This window comes from Saccostrea cucullata, unplaced genomic scaffold (genome assembly GCF_032062105.1).
Source record: "Saccostrea cucullata isolate Sc308-1 unplaced genomic scaffold, CSIRO_AGI_Scuc_v1 ctg111, whole genome shotgun sequence".
Lineage (NCBI taxonomy): Eukaryota > Metazoa > Mollusca > Bivalvia > Ostreida > Ostreidae > Saccostrea > Saccostrea cuccullata.
In genome coordinates, this window is record NW_026936933.1 from 124,415 (window position 1) to 145,998 (window position 21,584).

At 35.0% G+C, this 21,584-nt stretch overlaps 2 protein-coding genes across 9 annotated transcripts in view; both read right to left on the reverse strand.

Moving 5' to 3' along the window:
* Nucleotides 1-21,584, reverse strand: part of LOC134246891 (dystrophin-like) — a 156,460-nt gene that overhangs the window by 84,368 nt on the left and 50,508 nt on the right. The gene's annotated exons all lie outside the window — the stretch shown is intronic.
* Nucleotides 1-21,584, reverse strand: part of LOC134246897 (uncharacterized) — a 211,539-nt gene that overhangs the window by 5,844 nt on the left and 184,111 nt on the right. The gene's annotated exons all lie outside the window — the stretch shown is intronic.

Consider the following 21,584-nt stretch of genomic DNA (forward strand, 5'->3'; position numbering starts at 1 on the left):
CATACATACATGTGAAGTACCAGGTAGTAATTAAATCAAAAACATCATTAAATCAGTAGAATAATGATGTATAATTAAATTTAAAACATAATGATTGTAAATGACAATAAATCTTAATAAAGAGTATACTGTATAAAGCATTGGAAAAACATTTGAAAATGCAGTCAAAATACGCATATTTGTCTAAAATATATAAATCATTTTTTAAAAAATACAATCGCACAATATACATACCTTTCCCAATGCAAGCGAAAACGAAAACGGGAAAGGTTTATGTGTACGTGATTGAAAAAAGAAGATTTTTCAGGTTTTACCAATATGCATAGTACCTTATGTTTACATAATTGCATTACCAGAACCCTTGATTCAAAGAATCTTGTTGAACAATTTATGGGGGCGCTTTTATTCCTCTTAAATTTTCATTACAGATGTAGCATATTGTATGTGCAATTATATTCATCAGCATCTTTTTTTTTTGTCTTCTAAAAGAGGTAGGTTTACCTCCCTTTACGGGCTGGCCATTGACCCCCTCTTTCCATACTTACCTTTAAATCATAGATTTTGTACACATTAAATTTGATCTTAATGCACCTGACGTTCAGAAAAATCTACATGACCTGATATGTCTTATTTATTTGAATCAGGGAATCTGAGTTTTCATACATAAATTCAACCATGACAATGTAGTGACATTTTAAAATTGTAAGCATTGTATGTTATTTACACAAGTTGTTTTTAAGAAGCATAATTTCCATTGAAGTTCATAGTACAAATAAGAATTATTATTATTAATAGTGCAATAGTGCAAAAAAAAAATATTTCAGCAAAAGATTAAAGGCATGCAGTCAATGGAGACATCCAACTTATGATTTCCACATTTTCTAAGGTGACACATATTTAATTTTTGCAATGATATATCTGGCATTAATTATGAGAAGATGGGTATCACACAAAGTATGCTATAGCTGGAAGAGTCAGATCGAATCACAATTAATAGAATGCTCTAGAGTCACAATCACTACAGTCTATCAAAGAGTGTCCTTCAATGTTCTTCAAGAAATATTACAACATATCAGGATAAAAGAGTTCTCAACACAAAATTGTGTTGTCGGTATTTAAATGCAAAAGTCATACTAATAAAATTAAGGGACAGATGATTCTCAATTTCTGAAACATAATTATTGTTTGTACATGTAAGACATATGAACTCTATAAATGGTAATACACATGTACACTGAATTGTACACAGCATAGATAAGATATATCCAATACAATATTCTACAAAGTGATATTATGCACTATTATTTTGAATATACATGAACATGTAGATGATAACTTGTAAAAAAAAATTCACAAACTTAAAAGACATTCAGTAGAGTTGTTACACATATACATGTGGATTAAAGAAATGTTAACAATTGTACAAATTTTTTGATATAAAATCAACAGTTGATCAACTGACAATAGCCAAAAATGCAATTATTCGTGAATATGACAACCTTTCATTTTAATTTAAATATGCATTAAGAATTTAGCACAAATTGTAGTCATAGCAAAAAATATGAAATTATCTAAAATCTTAAGAAAGTAAACATATATACATATACAAATACAATAAGAATTCAATATGTAATTAACAGTCAAGTCTAAAAGGTAAATGTCTTCATCTAATAACAGAAGTTAATAATACAAAGATATTAAGTACAAAATTCAAATTTTCAAACAGTGGGTTGTTTAAAAAAATGTCCAAATAGGGCTAATACCCCAACAAGGGAATAAGAGAAGACATACTTCAATCTCTGCAACCTAGCTACAATTATTGCAAATGGCCAAGGGGATGGCCTGAATTTTGCTGACATGTAATTAGCTGAAGGTCATGTTAATCTCTAGTGAGTTAAGAATACAATTACCCACTGTTCAAGCTTTAAAATGTTTTGGATCAAAGAATACATAACTTCTTAGTCATATTACTGAATGATCTTGTACATTATCATTACATCCAATGAGATCACAACAGATCTCTTTTTCAAAAGGAACCTTAATTTGCCAAAGTATATATAACCTAATATTCACCCAAAACCAAAAATATAAACATATAAACTTTGTGACCTTGATCTAAATCACTTTAGCTGCTGGTCATGACAGCATATTAAATAAAATTAACTTTGACAAATTAAGACACAGGCAGATGGACATGTTGAATCCAGTATACCCCTAAAACTTTAAGGGGTATACTAGGACTGGGACAAAGGGATGAGGGAGGGGGCATATTTATGGATCTCCCTCTGCTCTTTTTACTTTCGTGCCCCATTGTATTCAGTGCTTACGTCTTATCAAATGCACAGTACACCATTTTATGATCTGACCAGTATGCTTCAATCACATCTGTTTCACATGGTGATATATTTGTAAAAATCAAGTCAAGTTTTGAACCAAAGTCATGAGTAGTCTTACTCACAATTTGTTTACAGCTGAAGCCTCTCTCCATAAAAGTTAGAAAGTCTGTATGCCCAGCAAACAAATCAAAATTAAAATCTCCAAGGAATACCAAGTCTTTCTGTTCATCAATCAAGGGCTTTATATGCACATTCATATCCTGTTTGAATTCCCCAAAAGAGCAAGATGGATATTTGTAAATAACTACAACTTGGACATCTCTACTTTGGTTTACATGTACATTTACCATGATGAACTCCATGGAACCAGTGTTCAGCTTTGAGATGCAGGTTGTGTTGTAGACATTTTTCACATAAACTGCTGTTCCATGATAAGGGCGCCTGTCCATATTATCTGTAGTCTCATGGTTAAATACTGCTGTGTATCCCTGCAGTTGATAATTTTCAGCTACATCAACACTAGTTAATCTTGTCTCTGAGAATCCAACTACATCTGATGCAACAATATTTGGTTCATCTTGAATTTGTTGGAAGTGTTTATGAAGTGATCTACAGTTGTTGAAAGCAATTTTAAAAGAATTAAAATCAACTTGGTATAATGGGACGTAACAAAGTTGCAGCGGCACATCTTTTTTCATTCTTTCCATTTCTTCTACCACTTGTTCATCCATAGCCAATGCCTGCTCATTGAAGTTTAGAATGTGCAGATGATTCACTGATCGTACTCGACTTAGTGCTACATAGTGAATATGTGCATTTTTCCTCACTCTAGTCTGAGACAAATCAATTACAATTTCATCAACAGTGCAACCTTGCGCTTTATGAACTGTTTTCCCTGCAGCTGGGCGTAACGGAAATTGAATTCTCTGAAAAGTATTGTAATTCAATACAAAAGACCTCTGAACTTCAAAAACTGGTGTCCAGTCCACATTAATCCCATCATGATACAAATGTTTGTATTTCTTGCGAGTAATTTTTCCAATAGCAGCGTCAAAAAAATTTACCCACACGATGCTTGGTCTTAATATTCCTTCTATTCTTCTTTCAATTAATTGTACCTTACATGTTGATCCATTTGTTAGACCATCAGATACATCAACATTGACTGAGATATCATAGATCATCCCAATTGCAAGAATCAGTTTTTGCATCAAATTAGCAGTTTTGCTAACATCATCTGCTTTAGATAGAGATCTCAGCAGCTTTTCCTTAAGTTCCTTTGAATAATCCTTTAGAACTGTATCCACTGAATTCACTGTAACCTTTTCTCCTTCTAGTTTTTCAATCAACTGATTGTTGTATGCATCTACTTTAGAATTCTCTGTAAAGAGATGAGGAGCATGATGTGGATAATTGTCACTCGTTTCTGTTATCATGCATCTGTGTATTACATGCATATCTTCTTCTGTCATGATATTGTAACGAAGGCGATTTAGAAGTTGAGCAAACTCAAGATCGTCTTTCTGGCGCATTATTTCATCCAACTCAAAAATGCAGAAATGCTCCTTCCAGAGATTGTTTGCAAGAGCTTGAGCATCGTGATTTAAATCTTGAAAGATCCAACGGTCCATCACAGGTTTAAGTTGAAAAAAATCACCAACAGCAATGACACTTATACCACCAAATGGTTTCTTGATGCCTGTGAGAAGTTGTAGACGACTGTCAATGAGTGCTAATGATCTATTTCCAACCATTGATATCTCATCAATAATGATCAATTTTAGGTTTTTGTACTTTGTACGAAAGGTGTTCAATTCATCACAGTGCAAGCTTTGTTGACTTTGATTAATTTTTTGATGGAAAGCAGATGCAATAGTTGCTCCTCCAATGTTGTATGCCGCCTTGCCAGTATAAGCACAAAGAAGTACTCTTATGTCATCTGGATTTTCTCCTTCTGTGGAACATAGATATCTGTGCAGAGCTTGATAAAGTGCTCTTATCAAAACAGATTTGCCAACACCAGCACCTCCAGATAAAAATGAATAAATAGGTTCTGTCTTGGTTTTTACCCAGTGCAGGACATGATTGAAAAATTCCCGCTGCTTTACATTTAGACTTCCTAAAAGTTTCAAGTATTCATTGTCTGGTAATCTAACAGAACTTTCTTCAGTTATTTGCCTTGTTGATGGAATGCCAAGGTCAGATCCTATATCATACTGTCTCTGTTCAATAGGCCTCTCAGGATTAAACTGAACAAAGTTTTCAGATTCAAGAGATCCCTCATTTTCATCTTCTGCCTCTCTTTGCTGAACACCTGGTGCCAACTCATCAAAAGCTTCTGAAAAGTCCTCATTTGCCATTTGCAAAGCTGCATCAAGCTGTTCAGCATTGAATTCATATTCCTTGACCTTGTGTGTAAGAAACGACTTCTTCAGATGAAATGACTTCTCAAATGTCTCCATTCCTGATATAAGATCTGTGGATTCATTTCTCCAAGGCATGAACAACATGAGTTTTTCTCTATAGTAATTTTCTGGATCAGTTTTGATATTAAATCGGACATATCTAATTACCCTTGGCATTTTACGACGTCTGATCTTTATGCCATTTCTCAGTGTAACTAATGTATCACTTTCACCAAATTCGAGATCTGAATTGTCATCATCTGACTGATTGTCCTGATCATCATCATTCACTTCATTTTCAGCAAACTCTTTTTCAGTATCTTTAGGAAATACAACATCTAGCTGTGATACGTAATCAGCTAAGCACCAGTTTTCAAGCTGCTTTGGGCGTTTTGCATACCGTTTAATAACATTGCTGCATTCCACATCTGTAGAATTTGGTGTCAGCTTTTCTAATTCAGCATCTGTTTTGATGAGAATTACTCTGTCATCTGATGGACTTGTGTTGATAAAAACAACATCCCTTGAAGCTTTTGTCATTGGCATTTGTAACACTAAATATGCTGCTTCTTGTGCTCCAACTTCTACACTATTGAGAAAATGATTTCCAATATGACGTACCTGTCTTTTTATGTCAAGATTTCCTTCTCTAGCTTCTTTTGCAGCTCTGTTAAGTAAATCGCTCATCCCTCTTTGTGATTTACTTATATAGGAAACAATATACATTGCACACGCATATGGGTCCAAAATATACTGAATGTCAATGTTAGCTTTCCAAGCATCAAGAACAACACTATTGTATGAGTTTACCCTCATATCACATGGACTTCTTTTTAAAAAAACCTTTGGACCTCTCAGTGAACTTCTAATGCATTTAATGTAATCTTCCTCCGATATCTTAAGTACTGTGCTCAGGAGTTCCTTGTAGGGCAAATCACATCCATTTTTCATATCATTTAGCTGTTTTTGAATATCATCATACATTTTCTTGTACTTATCAACATCACACTCTAGTGGCTCCAAAATCAAAGTCTCTTCAAGAGGAGGAAGGGGAAAACCAAATCGACATACAGCTTTACCTCTCTTTTTGCATGTCTGTGAATGTTTGTGCACTTGCAAGTCAGTCAATTCATCCTCTACATTCTTTTCACATTTCAGGTAATTATCTACATAATTCACTATTTCCTGTTCATTGTTTTCATGATATTTGGGTGCATTTTCTATCCAAACAATCATATGAATATGTGGTGATCCTCTTTGCTGAAATTCAGTTCTGTAGAAGAAGTCTTTTACAATCCCAATTGGATGGTGATCACTTCTCAACACTGAATTCATAAACATACGGAATCTATGATCGAAGTACCTGGAGCAAGTGATTGGATCTTTTTGTACTAATTTTGATTTTTCAAACCAAGTCATACTGTCGATTTCTTCATCAGTGTATTCTTTTCCATCATTTAACACTCCAAGTGCTCTAATGAGATCATTCCATCTTGTATCTGCAGCAGACAGTGACATAAACCATGTTGGTAGACCTAGCTGTCTTATCATAGCAAATACATCTTTTTTTCTAGTCTCAAGATATGCAGGTGAATTTCTTAACTGTCTGAACACAAAAAAACCCTCATCATGTCTAACAAGATTATTCACATTTTCGGGATTCTTCATTTCATTTGCTGTCATGGATTTTCCTTTGGTTTTACATTTTCTAAGAGCCAGATTGCATTTGTCTGTAACTTGCTTCATTTGTATTTTTTTCAACTTGAAAAACAAATTTGGAACGGACTGGGCAGCACGTCTATCAACACTTCTCAATTCCCATTTTGCAATATCTGCATAGGATACATGTACTTGTCTTTCATCATCTTGTAATCTTCCCTTTCCACAAAAAATTGTTGGAAACGATAAATACTCAGCTGTCTGATCTTGATATAAACTAAGCGGACGTTGTCCTTCACCTGGAGCAAATGTATATATCTGATTCATGTCTCGTGAAGCATCATCTAACAGAGTGTCACAATTACCGTCTCTACCAACTCCATCTACTTCACAAAATTCATCAACATCATTATCAACGGCCTCATCATCATCATCATCAGTATTTTGATCTCTTCTCGTTTGTGTTTTCACGAATTCCTGAACAATTTCACTTGCTGAAGTTGTAATTTCTTGAAACCAGTTGTCATCAACATTGATATTTGCATTCTTGTAAAAGTCACTATTGTTCATAAGCCAGTGCAACGCCATCAGTACTTTTGTTGGTCGTACATTTTCATGATAATCACATTTTTGATATGACAACTTTTTCTTTAGTTTGACAGGAACTGTGACATTTTCATCTAATTTTCTCGGCAGGCTATTTAGAGTAGGTTGAATATCAACAGGAACATTCACAATATTTCCTCTAACAGAATATTGTCCACCCCTTGGCAACTCTCTTATTTGCATAAAAGGTATTCTCAGAGATACAAGCCTTTCTTCTAAAGGAAACAAATCTAATTCCACTGGCTTTAGTGGCCACATCATACCATTTAAGACAGACAACTTCGGAATTTTGTTTTCTCTTATTGATGAACAGCAAGTATTGCAAAGCCATTCCATATTTTCAACAGACAAAGTACTTGTAAGAAACTTGTTTTTAGATTTATCATCTAGTTTGATGTTTTCTACTTTAGAGACACTTTCTTTGAACCATGTTTGCTGACAACATGAGCATACAAAAATTGGACCATGTCTAATCTGCTCATGAAAATTTTGAATGCAATCTCCTATATCTGCTCCAAATCTTTTCTGTCTCTGTCGTTCATTTACTTTTTCACAATATTCTTTATCTGCTCTTTGCTTCTGTTTCTGTTCCCTATTTAGGTATCTCTCATTTTCTCTGAATGAAATGTTACTTCGTTTAGCTTGCTTTTTTAACCTTTCCTTTTCAAGAACAGTTGGATTTTCTCGGCATTTTCTTTTAGAAACTCTACTGCCCTCTTTCTCTTTCTCTTGTACCTCAACATTCTGACGTTTTAACTTTCTACCTTTAGTATTCATTTCCCTTTCTTTCTCTTTAACTTTCGTATCTTGTCGCTTTAACTTTCTACCAGCCGTATTGATTTCCCTTTCTTTCTCTTTAATTTCAGCATCTTGTCGCTTTAACTTTTTTGCAATCTTATCCATTTTCCTTTCTTTCTCTTTAACTTTAGAATCTTGTCGCTTTAACTTTCTACCAGCCGTATTGATTTCCCTTTCTTTCTCTTTAATTTCAGCATCTTGTCGCTTTGACTTTCTTGCAATCTTATCCATTTTCCTTTCTTTCTCTTTAACTTTAGAATCTTGTCGCTTTAACTTTCTACCAGCCGTATTGATTTCCCTTTCTTTCTCTTTAATTTCAGCATCTTGTCGCTTTGACTTTCTTGCAAGCTTATCCATTTCCCTTTCCTTCTCCTTAATTACAGCATCTTGTCGCTTTGACTTTCTTGCAAGCTTATCCATTTCCCTTTCCTTCTCCTTAATTAAAGCATCTTGTCGCTTTGACTTTCTTGCAAGCTTATCCATTTCCCTTTCTTTCATTTTAATTTCAGCATCTTGTCGCTTTAACTTTCTACCTGCAGTATTCATTTCCCTTTCTTTCTCTTTAATTACAACATCTTGTCGCTTTGACTTTCTTGCAAGCTTATCCATTTCCCTTTCCTTCTCCTTAATTAAAGCATCTTGTCGCTTTGACTTTCTTGCAAGCTTATCCATTTCCCTTTCTTTCTTTTTAATTTCAGTATCTTGTCGCTTTAACCTTCTAGCAGCTGCTTCTCTTTCATTTTCTTTCTGTCTTATTTCAGCATTCTGCCTTTTCAATTTCCTTGCAAATGTTGCAATTTCAGTTTCTCTGCTTTTTATATCATCATTTTGTCTTCGTAACTTTTTTGCATGTGTTTCTTTGTTTCTTTCTAATTGCTTAAATTGTACATTCTGTCTTTTCCTCCTCATGTAATCTTTCATATACACTTTTCTGCATGGGTTTTGATCCGATTTTGTCACAGATGAGAGATGATCATCCATTTTATTAATTTCCTTAACCTTAAACTTAGGAACTGCAGCCATGACATAAAGTAAGACAACACAAAGTTAAGTTTGGGCAGACATAACCATGATTTATTTGTTATGCAATGAAATATAAAATACATTAGACATGTAAGTGATAATAATCAGTTGAATGAAATCATGGTTAACCTCTAACTAAGATCTACACAGACTCACACTTTACTCTCATACAAAAAAAAAAAAAAAAAAAAAAAAAAAAAATTTCGTGACCTTTCCCCTTTGCCAGTTCTCAGAAAAGTGACGCTTTCCTGGAAAGTTGCAGATAGTTATTATGAAATTACGTCTTTTGATTGGTTAATTCATTTGTTTTTATTTAAAAATAACTCAATCAGGGCTCTGATTGGTTGAGAGGTCACTTTGTATATACCAGTGGCAATATTGCCTAGAGGGTCTCCCTCTATTGTTTTGATTTACGTAAGTAGATGAAACCTAGGGGGAAAGCCTCAATTGCTACTAATTGACCATTAATTAAAACCAAAATGGCATCAATATAAACAATATAAACAATAAAAATAACATAAATAGCGACGTACAAACAAATGAAATTGTGAAAACATATAATATACATTGACATTAACACTACAGAAACATATAACACGAAAAGAGACTGTTACATGATGGTAAAGTGCCTTAGATAAACGAAGCATGAAACGTATGTGTTACATAACATGAGAAGGCACGTTACATAAATTAATAACAATTAAACACTGTTTAATATTATATTAATTTCCTTAACCTTAAACTTAGGAACTGCAGCCATGACATAAAGTAAGACAACACAATGTTAAGTTTGGGCAGACATAACCATGATTTATTTGTTATGCAATGAAATATAAAATACATTAGACATGTAAGTGCTAAAAATCAGTTGAATGAAATCATGGATAACCTCCAAAGGCCCAAACTGAGTAGATTGTAGGGAAAAATTTAAAAAAAAAAAAAAAAAAAAAAAAAAAATAAATAAATAAAAAATTAATAGATAAAAATCTTTCACACAACATGCACACCTATTCTAACAATTTAAACAAATAACAACAAGTCAAGTGGTGGTTGTAACAATTACAAACAGTGATATTGCACATAATGTTTGTTATAATTGTATAGTCAAGAATGTGTAGGGTCATCACATCCAGCGTGAACATCATTTCGACAGTTTGTGTTCTGCAGACTCGACGCATCGGTGATCTAATAGGAGGAAGCACCACCAGGAATGAGTACGGTAATCGGAGAGCTGTACATTAGCTCATGAAATAATCTCACTATGGCTTGAGCGAAATTCACACTGAGTGTCTTAGAATAGGCGAACTCTCCGGGTAAGCACAAAGTAGGATAGCACAAGGGAATCTTTTCATGAGATTCATTGAGCAGATTCATATCACAAAGTTCATTGAGCAGATTCATTTCACAAGTTTTTTGGTTTTCCTGTTTTTTTTGTAACCTGAGGGCAGGCTCCTCAGGGTCAACATTGCTTTTACTGTTTTTCACGAGGCCAGTCTCCTCAGTCATTCTAATGTCATACATTGTTTTACTGTTTTTTAAGAGGCCAGTCTCCTCTGTCAAGTCAAGGTCAGACATTGTTTTACTCTTTTTCATGAGGCCAGTCTCCTCAGTCTTGTCAGTCCGTATCTCTTTCTTGGCACCACTCATCCTCCAATACTTTCTTCTAGGCATCTACAAAGGATAAAGTAAATAATGAATATAGATACTGCGAATGTACAGTCAAGCCTTGTTAATACGGACACTTCTTAGAATCTTGGTTTATGAAGCATCAGGAATACAGAATTTAATCCCGAATTACTTGTAGATCTAAACATTCTGTTTTTAACACACCTCATCAGTAATGTGAAGTATCCTGATTACCATGACTCAACTGTACATCTTTCTATTTAATAGAAAAGGGAGGAAAGAATAGGTAAAATAACTTTTCTTTCAAGTTTTGCACAATTTCAAAATTTTTAACCCATTTTTAAAATGACCAATCAAATAAATCGAGTAATCAATTGACATATTATCTTAATATTTTTTAGAAACAAGATGTGTTTGTAAAACACTCATGCGCCCGGCGGCAACAAAGTTCAAAAAATCTATTTTTAGCATATTGGTCACAGTCAAGGTCACAAAGTCATTGACCGTGGTGTTTGAAAGAACTTAATCAGTGGAGTATGCATCCCAAATATGAAGTCCCTATCTCCTATGGTTTAAAAGTTATGGCAAAAAGTGTAAAAAGCTATTTTTAGCATATAGGTCACAGTCAAGGTCATTGACCATGGTGTCATTTGAAAGAACTTAATCAGTGGAGTATGCAACCCAAATATGAAGTTCCTATCTCCTATGGTTCAAAAGTTATGGCAAAAAGTGTAAAAAGCCATTTTTAGCATATAGGTCACAGTCAAGGTCACAAGGTCATTGACCATGGTGTCATTTGAAAGAACTTACTCAGTGGAGTATGCATCCCAAATATCAAGATCCTATATCTTATGGTTAAAAAGTTATGACAAACAGTGGAAAAAGCTACTTTTAGCATATAGGTCACAGTCAAGGTCACAAAGTCATTAACCTTGATGTCATTTGAAAGGACTTTATTAGTGGAGTATGCATACCAAATATGAAGTCTCTATCTCTTATTATTCAAAAGTTATGGCCAAGGTTAAAGTTGACAACAGACAAACAGATAAACAGACAAACAGACAGGACAAAAACAATATACGCCCGGGATCTATCGATCCGGGCGCATAAAAAACAAATGATAGTCAGTATATTTAATTAATTAAACCAAAACAGAAAAGTAAAATGCCAATTTAAAACTAGAACTGTCCAAACGGGACAAAATACCCCCCCCCCCCTATGAGGACCTACCAAGTTTATCCATAAGAAAGATATGGACCGGACACAAATTATGAATTTTACTTCCAGGGACTTTGAACTTCCCAAAATGACCTTGGGTCAAGGTCAAGACACACAGGTCATGGGCAATCTTTGAATTAATGAGAACCTACCAAGTTTATTCATAGGAAAGATATGGACCAGACACAAATTGTGAAAATTTTCTTCCAGTGACCTTGAACTTCCCCTAATGTCCTTGGGTCAAGGTCATGACAAACCCTTAGATCATGGGCAATCTTTGTATGGAGTAGTAGATTCTAATGTCCCTCAGTAAGAAAGATATTGACCGGACACAAATTATGAAATTTTTCTTCCAGTGATCTTGAAGTTCCCAAAATGACCTTGGGTCAAGGTTATAACACACCCTCAGGTCACGGGCAATCTTTGTGTGGAGTAGTAGTTTCTAATGTCCCTCCGCAAGAAAGATATGAACCAGACACGTTTTCAGACAGACAGACAAGATGATGCCTATATACCTCCCAAAACTTCGTTTACAGGGGGTATAACCAGGTTTTGATACATGTTAAGTCTCAAAGTGGGGTAGTCTTAAAACAATATTGCACAGAGAACTGCTATCTCATATTTTTTTTTTCTTTTTAAGAAATGGGCACAAGGTTATGAAACACTTGATGACATACAAGAAAAAAAAAACATATGTTCAATTCAAATGAAACTTTTTACCATTTCAATGAACATCACTGTATTTTTGTTGCCACGACTGTTGACCTTAACAAAATTAACTTAAATTTTTTCCACGTCCAATACTCTGTCAAAAATGGTGCCATCTACCCAAAACAGAACTTGACCTAGATTTTAATTTTTCTTATAAATCTGTATGCCAAATCATTTCAGTATGTGCTATCTTTGCAAAGATAATGATAGGAAACTGCAAATAATTATAATTTTTTCAAAGTCTAAGGGACACAACTCTGTCAAGAATGGTGTAATAGTACCCAAGACAGAACTTAACCTACCGGTAGATATTCATATGATAAATCTGTATACTAAATTTCATATCAGTATGTGCAACCTCTGCAAAGATAATGAAAGGAAACTGCAAATAATTGTAATTTTTCTAAGTCTAAGTGACATAACTCGTAAAAAATGGTGTGATCATACCTAACACACTACTGGACCTAGATTTTCATTAAGATACCTGTATACCAAATTTCATTCCAGTATGTGCAATCGTTGCGAAGAAAATGAACGGAAATTGCAAATGATCAGAATTTTTCTAAGTCCAAGGGGGCATAACTCAGACAAAATTGGTGTGATCTTACCCAAAACAGAACTTGACCTAGATATTTATGAGATATACCTGTATACAAAATTTCATTTCATTGTGTGAAAGTTGCGAAGATAGTGAATGGAAACTGATGGTGGACCTACTGACAGACCAACCGACCTACAGACAGCAGCAAACCAATATGCCCCCCCTTCTTCGAAGGAGGACATAGATATTGTTCTTTTTCAAAAAGTGCCAAATAAAATAATTAAATCTTTAGCATACAATTTCCAATCAAGATAATTCATTGTTACTGTACAGGCATATTTACCCAGAGTATTACCAATGTTTGGGTATTTTCCCTAAGAGAAAATTTCCCCTGAATATTCCATTTCCCTTAAATGAGTAAAAATTTTCCCTTACAATAATAAAAAGCTCAAATATTTCTTTTCTTTTAAAAAAATCTGGAAAATATAATAAATAATCATGAGGTGTGAAATATAGTTAAATTTGCTATTTTATGCACTTTAAATATTCATAAAAATGCTGATATTAAACTGGACCTCCCAGCAGGGCTCACCCTGCACCCGTTGGATGGCGCATATCTAGAAAATTTTTGAAGGGGGGGGGGGGATTGGTGAAGAGGTAATTAATATAACGTACATTTCACATATACATGTAGACATGTAAACCCAACAAAAACTTGGGACTTTCTTCTTTCTTTTTTTGCAATCCCGTAACCTCCCCCCCCTTCTGGATCTGCCTATCTGGACTGGTCCTCCAACCCTGGCTAATTTTCCCTATTTTTCTAGAATGTAATTGGTGGGTTCGCCCCAATTAAGTGAATGCACCAAGTGGTTTCACCTCGTTTAACTACACTGTAACAGGTAATAAATTTATATGTTCTTTTTTAAGACTTATTCACAGTAATAATTACCCCAGTAGATAATTAAACAACATTTCAATATCAGATATAGAATGAAATTCTTTACAAATTTTTAATGCAACACATATCGGTTCATATTTCAAATTGACAAATAAATAAGGCCTAAATAAAGAAAGAGGGCGTATAAGGTGTGTACAATCCCCCTCTCTGAGACAAAATGATTCAATTTTCAAAATTCACAGAAATGTTATATTTTTCTAAAATCATGTTCTCAGTAAATGTCATCTTCAAATCATTCTATTTTATTTTACTGAACGACTTATCATTTGATAATCTTTATTTCAAAGTTGACATTTCAGCAAATTTAGTGGAAAATGGGTTTAGTAGAGCTATCAAAAAGGAATTTTGAACATGAATGGGTCAAGTCTCCATTCTTCGTGAACACTTAGTTGTTGAAAATGTAAATGCGAAATCTATTTCATTTGTCCAAAAAATGGAATCTGAACCCATTAGATATGAAAATCGAACTTTTCTGAAAACATTTACGCTTGAACGAACCCATTCATTTAAATCACACTGAAAGACATCAGTATTGCATATACTTCTTAGCGTAGTGGTTTAGGTGGTTGGTCTTGGACCAAACCTGCGCTATGGAGAATGTTCGAATCATTCATGAAGCTTTTTTTTTTTTGTTTTCAAATGTCTTAAAAACACGAGTGAAAAATAAATTATTGATAAATTATTTAAACAATGAAATACAGAATTTGATGTGAAAAAATTAAAGAAACCAGGGGCGTAGCTACGTTAGGCTCGAGTAGGCACGTGCCTACACATTGTCACTAAAAAAAAAAAAAAAAAAAGCCCATAAATTTTTGCAAAAAATAATTTAGGCCCAATGTTCATACATACAGGTTTTAAAATCGGATATAAAATTATTATTCGTCTGACCTTTTCTTTTTATAATGTTCCTACATGACATTAAGGTGCTTGTCGTAATAGAGAATTAGTACATACACGTCAAGCGTTTAATTGATTATTTAAGTCATGGATAAGTTTATCACCCGGAAAAATTTAAATTCAGTGTGTAGACCAAAATCTGTATCTAATGACAGCAACAGTGCCATAAATAACAGTGATGTGCCTACCTATCCAGATCTTGGTAAAATTATTCCCGAGTCAAAACACCAAATTTCAGATCACTGCAAAGTGGAAATTCTCAAATCTAAATGGCATCAGCATGACTTTGAATTTCCGTCAAGGTTAGTACATACTACAATATGAACACATGAAGAAACCTTACAGTCTTCTAAAATTTGTGAAATATGCTGATGGTGCCGACACCGTGCGAGCGGAGTACTTGTTATTTAAGGCCTAAGGGCCTATAAAGATCAGGCGCGGATCCAAGATTTTTTTTTCCGGGGGGGGGGGTCCAATTCTGTCCAAAAAATTCTACCCTAGACCTTTTCCTCTCCACAACTCATTTAATGAAATAAAAGATGGTCTTCCCAAACCCCAAATTCTCAAAATATTAATTCGGGGGGGGGGGGGGGGGGGGGCTAGTACTTTTTCAAAGGACAGTAACTCTTTCCAAAATTCTCAAAATCCTAATCGGAGGGTGGGGGTGGGGGTGTGAGAGAGAGAAGAGTTTTTGCTACTCGCTACGTCAATTACATACCCCTCTTCCTTCCACCTTTTACCAATATATTCCGGGGTGGCAAACGAATAATTTTTTGTAATCCACAAATTCCAGTGGGGGGGGGGGGGGGTCAGAGGTCATTTTTTAGTTACTCTACATTCTCTATTTTGCTATTCCGCAAATTCCAGGGGGGGCCCCTCAACCCCCCCCCCCCTTTAGATCCGCGCCTGAACATGTTAACGCATTCATTTAGGGGTGGTGCATGCTGACGTAGGCCTAACATCGTATTTCATTTGAAATTGAACCAAAACGGGCTAACCTTAGACTATAACTTTACAACTGTTTTAGATATAAAATAGCGACGTTAACAATGTGTTAATGACAAGATTCAAAATATCCTATAGATCTAGTACGTACAGGGTTCAATTTTAACAAATATAATTCTTGTAATGTTTACTACTAGGCCTAAAATAAAATATCGTTTGTTTCCCCTTACCCACCGACCCACCAAAATCGCCGCGACTCAAAAAATTTTATTGCCTCATCTGAGGAAAAAATATTTTTTAAATGATTTCATTCCTATCATACCTGAACTCGGTGGATGTGTCTAATATATTTGCTATTAAACATTGATAAACAAATTTAAACTTAATCAAAAAATTACAAATGATTGAACTTTATTGTCTGATATCTAATAATTGTTGTTGGAAAAAAAATAAAATATTTTTCCTACCTACCGACCCTTAGGTCACAATGCTGAGTCGGAAAGGGGAAACAAACAATATTCTAATTTAGGCCTTATGATAATATATTTATGGGATTCAACATACCTTTCTTTGCATATACGTAAATACTAATAAAAGGTATGTTGAATCCCATTAATCTAATTAAACTTTATCTAATTATGTGCGAGCTCTCTGTGACAGTCCGTGTTGCTTTGAACACAATATTTGCTGCTTTAGCTTCGTACCTAAATATCAGTAAACAATGAATTTATTTACCAAGATCATTGTTCAGATACACATCTACAAACTATAAGAAAGTAGAAAATTATTTTCATTCTAAATATTACCTTTGATCTTTGATATTTAGTCCTCAGACACTTGTGACATGGATCAAGACCCCCACCCCCTATTCCCACCTTATTAAGGTAAAAACTCATATACATGTGTCCTTCTAGCATGAATTACATTGACAGGGTTGCATAGTACTTTACATTGGTTTTCCTTTATTATGTTATCATTTGAATTGTAGATATTTGTACATAAAGCAGTCATATAAAAACAAGTCACACATCAAATTATCAATTTCATCATTTATTTATATTGATATTGGATAGACACATTTAATTTTTCTTGTACTTGCAATATAGATTTAAATCAACCACCCCTTTTTTTGTCTTTGTCAAATTTGGTTTAAAAAATGTTGATAAGATTTGCTGATTACATAACTTTAATAATCCATGTCAGAGACAATAAATAATTTTTTGGGGCTTAAATACAAAAAAAGTCAATCCCAGATTTAAAAAAAAAGAAATAAAAAAAACAAAAAAAGAAGAAATGAAATTAGCTGATTAGAGGAGGGATGGAATATTGATCCAAGTCCCAAGTACCGAACGTAAAATAATAAGCATTGTTGGTCGTTTGCACAAAGAAAATTGAGAGTTGGATGAGTGTACCTGAATGCTGGCTATATTTAAATTTTACAGGTCCTTTGGTACCAAATCTCGGCGATTCCAACCATCTTGGTTGAAAGACCATCATTGGATGCGCTATTCTATTTCCACCGACTCTGTGTTTTGTGCGTACTGTTTCTTATTTGGCAATGCTGATTCGAAAGAAAAATCGTTCTTATCCAGTCCAATGACAGACTGGAAAAATCTGCTATCACTTGGGCGGCGCCATGAAAATTTAGCATTTCATAAGGGTTGTGTAACGGCGGGGGAAGAATTTGTACGAGTAAGTGAAGGGAAGGGAGATACCGTTGTGAGCATGCTATCATCAAGCCACAAAAAACATACTGAGAGAAATAGACATATACTTAAGACAATTATCGAAGTGCTATTACTATGTGGTAGGCAGAACATCCCTATAAGGGGACACACTGAAGATAAGAGTAACTTCATTGCCATCCTTTCTGAATTTGCCAAGAGAGACCCCGTCTTAAGCGACCACCTTGCCACGCGTCACGCGTCACGCTCTACCTACTTATCCCCTGATATCCAAAATGAACTAATCAATCTGCTTGGAAACCAGGTGCGCAAAAACATTGTGGATTCTTGCAGGAATTCTAAGTTTTTCGGCATTATTGCTGACGAATGTACCGATTCCTCTACAAAAGAACAGATGTCTTTGTGCATTAGGTTTCTTGATAGTATCGATGGTTGTCTTGAGATACGAGAAGAGTTTGTTGGCTTTAAATATGCAGAGAGTGTGAAAGGTATGGCAGTTTCCAATATCATCATTGATTTTCTTGCTGAATTGAACCTGAATATTCAGAATCTACGAGCTCAGTGCTACGATGGAGCTGCTAACATGTCGGGGAAATACAGTGGCGTCCAGGCCAGGATACTTCAAGTTGTTCCCGAGGCTTCTTATGTTCACTGCAAAGCACACTCGCTGAATCTTGCATTGATACACAGCAGCAAGGTTATGTGCATTCGAAACATGATGTCAACAGTGCAGGATGTGGCATTTTGTTTTGATTATTCTGCAAAGCGTTTGAAAGCATTCTCCGACGAACTGGCTGAAAACGATGACGTACAGGAGCAGATGGACCGACGAACAAAACTCAGAACACTGTGCGAAACGCGTTGGTCAAGTCGAGCAGATTCACTGTTCACCTTCCGCTCAGCTTTCCCCGTGGTCGTTGCTGCCCTCCAATCACTTGAAGATGCTAAAGATGAGAAGGCATCGCAATACTTAGCTGCTATTTTGAGATTTGAATTTATCATTGCACTAGTTGTAGCGGAACACGTTTTGAGCTCTACAGTAGCCTTAACAAACTATCTTCAAAAAAAGGACATAGACCTTTTAGAAGCAGTAACAGAGGCCAAAGTCGTTATCAGGAGATTAACTGATGAAAGAAACGACATTAGTGTTTGGGATGCATTGTATGGCAGGGCAACTGAAATAGCTGCAGAGCATGACTTGCAGCCATGCGTTCCAAGAAGAGCAGGACGTCAACAACACAGAGAAAATCATCCCCTAAACAACCCGTCGGATTACTGGAGAGTTTCGTTGTATCTCGTCTTTTTAGATCACCTGGTAAACGAAATATCTAGTCGAGTAACAAAGAACGAAGAGAGATTTTTAATTTCGTATTTGCTACCAGCCAAACTGCAAGACCTTACAGCGGATGTTACAGATCGTCTGTACAACGCCTATAAGTCAGACCTCACTAGCAAAGTAGAGTTTGTGGATGAAATAACAAGATGGAGGATTAGATGGAATCTTGCTGGTACCGATACAGGACCGAATAAAATCATCAATCTCCTGAATAAAACCAACAAAGACATTTATCCTGGCATTTTCTGCGTTCTGTCCATTTTCTTGACCATGCCAGTATCCTCGGCCTCTAGTGAGCGTTCGTTTAGTGCGATGCGTAGAGTTAAAAATTATTTGAGAACAACTATGGGAGACGAAAGGATGTCCAATCTTTCTCTGTTGCATGTACAACGTCATATGCCAGCTGACATTGATGCTGTAATTGACAATTTTGTTGCTGTGAAAAACAGAAAAATCAATTTCATTTGAAGGAGAATTTGAATTTTAAAGCAATAAAAAATGATAAAATTTTGTGGATAATCTTTTTAAAATCTTACACTAAATCCTATCAATTTCATATTACATGCACAAGTCATTTTTAATACAACACGTAATACCACATGTCATGACTATGCGTGCAAAATCTGGTACAAAAATTCTTTAAAATTACATCATTTTAAAGATATTTGTAATACAAAATTTAATGTCTATTTCAATATTTTTGATGCTCAGAGTAGTGCAAATGAGTCCTAATATTTCAAAAATTTCTCGGGGGTGACCCCCCGAACCCCCCCAGCGGGAGGGGGCGACCACCTCCCGCACCTACCCCCCCTCGGCGCTTCGCGCCTCGGTGAAACCTTCGGTTTCATTCTTCGGCCTACACGTTACAATAGTCCTAGCTACGCCCCTGGAAACCATTTAATTTTGAGAAAAAAAAAAACTACTTTCAGAATTGAGAGAGGTCTTTTTTCAGAGCGGGGGATTATTCTCGCCCTGTACGCCTCCATTCTTTAATATTTTCCTATAATTTTTTAGTTAAAGAAAAAAAATTATAACAGTTTATTTGCAATGAATACAGCTTCATATAGCAATTTTTAAAAAAAATCATATGGCAAACAAAACTTTTGAATAGATTCATGTAAATGAACAAAGGACAGCCTTCATATTTAATTTTTATTACGCTGCTTATCATTAGCCTATTGAACAAATGACCATCCGACAAACAGACAATAATTATGGGTAAACCCAACTGGGTCAAATCCACTCAGCATAAACAAGTAATTGGGGTGAAACCACTCAAAGCAAACAAGAAATCAGGGTGAAACCACCTGCATTCCTCCAGGAAAGACAGTTTCTCCCAAAACGTAGAGTAATCTCTGCATAGATAACATAATAATCAAGCAACAACAACAACACAAATCAATTCTTTTTTATTTAGTATTCAACCTGGCCCTTGGATCATGAAACATCTTTAGCTTAAGTCTAAATTTATATTATCCTTTAATGTTGTGGATATCAAGCAATTAAAGTTTATTTTTAAAATGTTCTAGTATTAATTCAAACAAATGTTATTTGCAAGTATTTAGATTAATTACACCGTTGATAAACATTCTACAAGCGGTTGAAAATGAAGTCTACGTATGTTTCATGACCCTATGGCCAGAAGACAATGGCATATGTTACTTCAAATTTACTGGATTCCACAATACATTATACCATGCTTTTCTTTTTTATTCCTGTTATACTTTTCTTATCCATAACCTGTACATTTCGATTATTATTCATCAATAAGAATATATATCTTCTATTCTAAATTGTTTTGCCATTTTCTACATCTCGCCCCTATATCTACTGCGATACAATGCGAGTTTCAATCAGGTCCTTTCCGGTGCATCTTTTTTTTTTTAAGCTATGTGAAAAAGCATGGGCCATATCTGCACAAATACGGCGTTAAAAATAAAAAGTTTCCCTTATAAATCACTAGACATCAGGCTTTATTAGCGATACATACTGATTGCCGAATGACTGTTGAATTCGTAATAAAATTTCAACGTCAAAAGCTTCAAAAACTAGAAAAAGTTTGGTCAACTCAAATGCACAAATGAAAACGTAGCATCTCCATCATTCAATCGGTTCGATGTTTAAAATGCATGTTTCAAATATTACCTCTACAAATGAACTAAAACAAATCAGGTATCTGATTTTAAGTTAAAACTGAATCCGTTTTTCGAATGCTGTCTTTCGCCCGATGCAACGTGGCTGTTATAACAAAGAGCCTCGTTCTGATATCGGATGTCGTAATATTCGGAATAACGAACCCGATCGCAAAAAAGAGTTAAGACTACGGAAAAAACCAGCACCCTTCCCCATGATTTAAACGATTTAAAATTAAAACTAACTAAAGATGATTCCATATAAGTTTATTCTTTTCTTACCCATTGACTTTTTATTTTAAGAAACTTTTAAAAGATTTTCTACATATATGAATATAAACTTTGACTCCTCTTGTGACCCCGCCCTACCCCCGGGGGTCATGATTTGAACAATTTAGAATATACACTACCCCAGGATGCTTCCACATAAGTTTTAGCTTTTCTGGCCGAGTGGTTCTTGAGAAGAAGAATTTCAAAAAGATTTTTCTTATTAATTTCAATGTACAACTTTGACTCCCTCTTAATTGTGGCCCCGCTCTACCCCCGGGGGTCATGATTTGAACAATTTAAAATCTACACTACCCCTGGATGCTTCCACATGAATTTAAGCTTTTCTGGCCCAGTGGTTCTTGAGAAAAAGATTTTATAAGATTTTTCCTATATATTTCTATGTAAAACATTGATTCCCTATTGTGGCCCCGCCCTACC